General features: G+C 30.7%; 1 protein-coding gene across 1 annotated transcript in view; it reads left to right on the top strand.

Moving 5' to 3' along the window:
* LOC108750425 (sodium-independent sulfate anion transporter) overlaps positions 1-4253 on the top strand; it is a 15150-nt gene that overhangs the window by 1928 nt on the left and 8969 nt on the right. The gene's annotated exons all lie outside the window — the stretch shown is intronic.

Raw genomic sequence — 4253 nt, forward strand, 5'->3', positions numbered from 1 at the left:
GGAATCTTTGTCAGATATTATATTTCAGACGATACTTCCCCATGATTTTGTTCTCGATAACCCGAAGAATACTGAGAATTCGCGTGTGTACGCTGCGCGTATGATAATGATCAATTTTCCATCGATTTGCGCAAACTGACATTAATCTATCCGCCTGCGGTTTATCTGAGTTTTCGGTCTAGCATATAATTAAATGTAATTATGTATGTACTCTAGTTCGCGGAGGCTACGACTTAGACCTTGACGCCAGAGAGTACCATTGTCAAAGCGATAAGCGGACACGTTTTGCATTGCGCGTTTATCAATTGACAATCTTTTCACTTGCAACTGAGCCGATTCAAAGACTAATGCTTATTAATGCAATAAGATCTATGTGTATATGCATTCGGGAAACCGTCGAGCTTATCGAGGTGCACGTTTACAAAACAAACTTGAACACGTGAAGTTGCATTTGATGTACAGTGAATTGCATTTGACACTACACATATACATATTTTATGATATTTATTGATAAATATTCGCGATAATATAATCCATAGATTATGATCGTTAAAAATGTGACATACGCATACAAAGTAGAATAAAATATTATTTAAAGTATCAACTGAATTTAAAATATATTATTGTATAAGTTTTTCTAGAGATTCGATAACATCGATTGTCACTAAACTCAAAACTTGTCAGAAAAGAGCTCGAAACGAAGGAAAAACTTTATCTATTTTAAACGATGTTATTTTTCTGATAATTTGTTTTTCGTTGTATAATTATCGCTCTTTTTCGCAGTCACATATCGGTAGTTACATATTAAAAAATTTTTGCATAGGTGTTCTTCATTATTAATTTCTAAATGATTAATAAGTAACAATTTGAAATAAAAATGAATTATTAATATCATAAGAAAACTAGTTTTGATACAACATCGTCTTTTTTTCTTCTCTTTTTTGTTTCGTTCGACAACGCTCGAAATCATTAATTATCTTCCAGTTGTGTGGAATGCACGTGACAGGTACGTAAATGAAACAATTATACTCACACGCGATTGCAATATTAATTGTTATTTTACGCAAAAAATTTTGACGTTTACAATACTTCTTATAAATGTCGTGTTGTTTTTATCTTAGAAATTTTTTAACTAAAAAATATTGTTTAAAATTACAATTACAATTTAGATTACAATTCAGAAAGACGATTTCTTTAAAAAAAGATCTACCAAAATGTAACTGGCACATAATAAAGTTTTCATAAATTTAACGATTTAAAATCCATATTAATTAATAATTTTAATTCTATTATTTATAAAACAATTTGAAAAAGAATAAAATAAATTCTCATTTAAAATACTAATAAAATCATTTCCTTTGCAACGAACAAAGTTAAAATATATTCTAATTTTGATTTTTTTATTATTAAATAAATATAACTTATAATAAATAGATATTATTATTATTATTACATATTATTATACTTTGCTGCAAATAACTGTAACATCGTTAATATCATTAACTCTTAAAATCTTTTTTAAATTGCATGCATGCATTTTGTTTTATTCCGTTTTCATTAGATGATTCAACGTAATTAACGCACGAGCAGGTATCTTAATTTACATTTATTTCCTCTTAAAACCATGCTGACGTTTATTAAAATGTATTATGTGCGTGACTCAAATCTTGAACAAACTATGCGTACAATCAGCACGGAAATGAAGAAATTACAAGATTATCTGACTTGTTGCTCAATATTAACGATATTTAAACAGATCATCATTTTTCTTCGGCATATCCATGCAATAAGGAAACAAGGAATTTGTCGAAGTTGTCATCAAAGTGAAACATGCGTGTACCGTCGCAGCTATTGCACAATCACGGAATAGACTTTTCCCCTTTCCATTTTCATTTTGCTTTCATTTGTATAAGCAAACATCGTAGTATTGGCGAAACAATCAGACGAAATGACGCCAGTCAATCGAATCCACTTGTAGTAATTGTTCTGTAGACTTCTAATAGTAAATTACGCCAGTTCTACCAAACACCGACCGCGTTCGTCGACGTGTCACACTTTGCGCATAAGACGACATGTTTTACTTCAGTTTACATTCGGACACGTACGTTTGAAGATCTACCTCCTCGAACGAACGTCGCTGAAACGATAAGCTTTATTTGTTCGTAAAATCGTGCCCAATAAAGAAGATACGAGACAGGAGCTCAGTCTTAAACTGTGATAAAAAAAGCTCTTATTTTATTTCTGTTTTAACAAGTTTATTAAGAGGACTCGTCGTCTTTGTCGCAGCATTGTTATATAACTAGAAACAAAAAAGATAAGCGCGACTGTTAGAACTAAATTTAAATACGCACGAAACTTGTGGATCTTAAATATGCACAAAGTGCATAGAATTTAATTAACTCTTGATTAATTGTAAAAATTTAACGTTAAAATTATCTCAATAAGACAGTCACGCCTTTTTAAATAAAAATGCTATTCTATATCGCTCTCATATCATATTCATTGTGTATATCAAGCACTATAATTATTTGATTAATGATAATAATGTTCATTGTGTAACGCATAAAAAAAAAAGCATAAAGCATAAAAAGTGCACAAAAAGAGGAGCATTATTCAAATAAAACGTAATTAAACAAATTTTGTGCGTGATTGCGATCAAGTGTTAGTGACATTATAAATGCGAACGAGTTGTTAAAATAAAAACTGCAACGTTAATTCTGGGATCATCAATTTCGGAATCAATGAATCGAACGGAAAAGTATGTCAACAAAATTAATCACCTGATACAGTTGACTGTATTTATTGCAATTGTTCGGCTAATGTAATGATTAATGTAAAATTATGCTTGCGTGCTTCGCGCTTACGCAATGCGGACAGCTTTGATATCGAAGCATATTCATTCAAGCGAGGATTATCACGCGGATTATCACAAACATTACACACCTGTCAAAGAAAAAAAAATCTTCTCTAATGCTCGTTTCTACAAATGTATACATTTATAGATCATGTTAATCTATAGATTAACTTTACAAACTCTTTATCTCTTTCTAGTCCTAAGAATTCAAAAAAGATGAAGAGTAAGTTGAACCGACATTAAAGTTAGTCTATGGTATATTGAAATGGGCATCATAAATAAAATCTAAATTATACCCGTAAAAATTAAAATTAAGCGCTTGGAAGTAGGTTGAGCAAACGGACCAAGACCGTTTCGGAAAATTCGTGCCTCTCAAAATTAAACACCCGTAAATTACGGGATTGTAATTTCCCCACAGTTCTAAAGTGAACGAAAGTTTTTCCTTTAATTTCAATAAAAAGAAGAAGAATATGCAATATTCCCACGCGAATGCACCATTCGCGGCCACCAAGCAATATCGATCCGGGGGTACAAGATTTAAAAGTTATGAAACCGAGTGTCTTACATAAAATGGAGACACTTAGAGTTATTACGATAACCGCGCTCACGTAACGCAGCCGGCCTGCATTCGGGGGCTGCATCCGTTCGACGACGCTTTTAGTGAGAAAGGACCGGCAATCCCACAACGAGAAAAAGAATGTTTATGCCTGTTTCTATCAATGTAACGAGATTAAAATTAATTTATTTACTAGTTCTAAGAATTAAGAAAAGATAGAATAAGTTGAAGTAAACGAAATCAAAGAAAGATCACACACGATAATTGGGTTACAAATCGGAAGTTAGTTTAATTAAACATAAATAACAAAGATCAAAACTAAATTTCTTTTATAAAATTAAACAACTTAGGTACGTTTCGACTTCACTTACAAGTATAATTAACCATCTTTAGCTAAATTAAAATTAAAATAGAAAAGAAATTAAGAGATTAAATATACATAGAGACTTGTTAAATGAATCATCAGAAATCATTCAAAAACATTTTGTAAAAAAAGCGATAAAGTTGAATCGAGATTAAAGTTAATCTACATTGATAAAAATAGATATTACTCAGATAAAATTCTTCAAACGTCGAATTTGTTTAACAGATGCGCATGATAAATTTTATCGACTGAATTTTGATGAACTGAATTAATATATTTATATTTATAATTATATGTTACTGAATTAATAATAACGAATTACTAATAAATTCTGTATAATTATTAATATTAAACATGTAATTTCTTCTTCATTAATCTACTGTTCGGATAGAAACAATCGTCGCGTCGCTTCCGTTTATTCACAATAAACAGATCTCTTATTGCAGCTATAGTCTATAGTGACAGACTTTGCTTCACGA

This window comes from Trachymyrmex septentrionalis, unplaced genomic scaffold, assembly GCF_001594115.1.
Source record: "Trachymyrmex septentrionalis isolate Tsep2-gDNA-1 unplaced genomic scaffold, Tsep1.0 scaffold37, whole genome shotgun sequence".
Classification (NCBI taxonomy): domain Eukaryota; kingdom Metazoa; phylum Arthropoda; class Insecta; order Hymenoptera; family Formicidae; genus Trachymyrmex; species Trachymyrmex septentrionalis.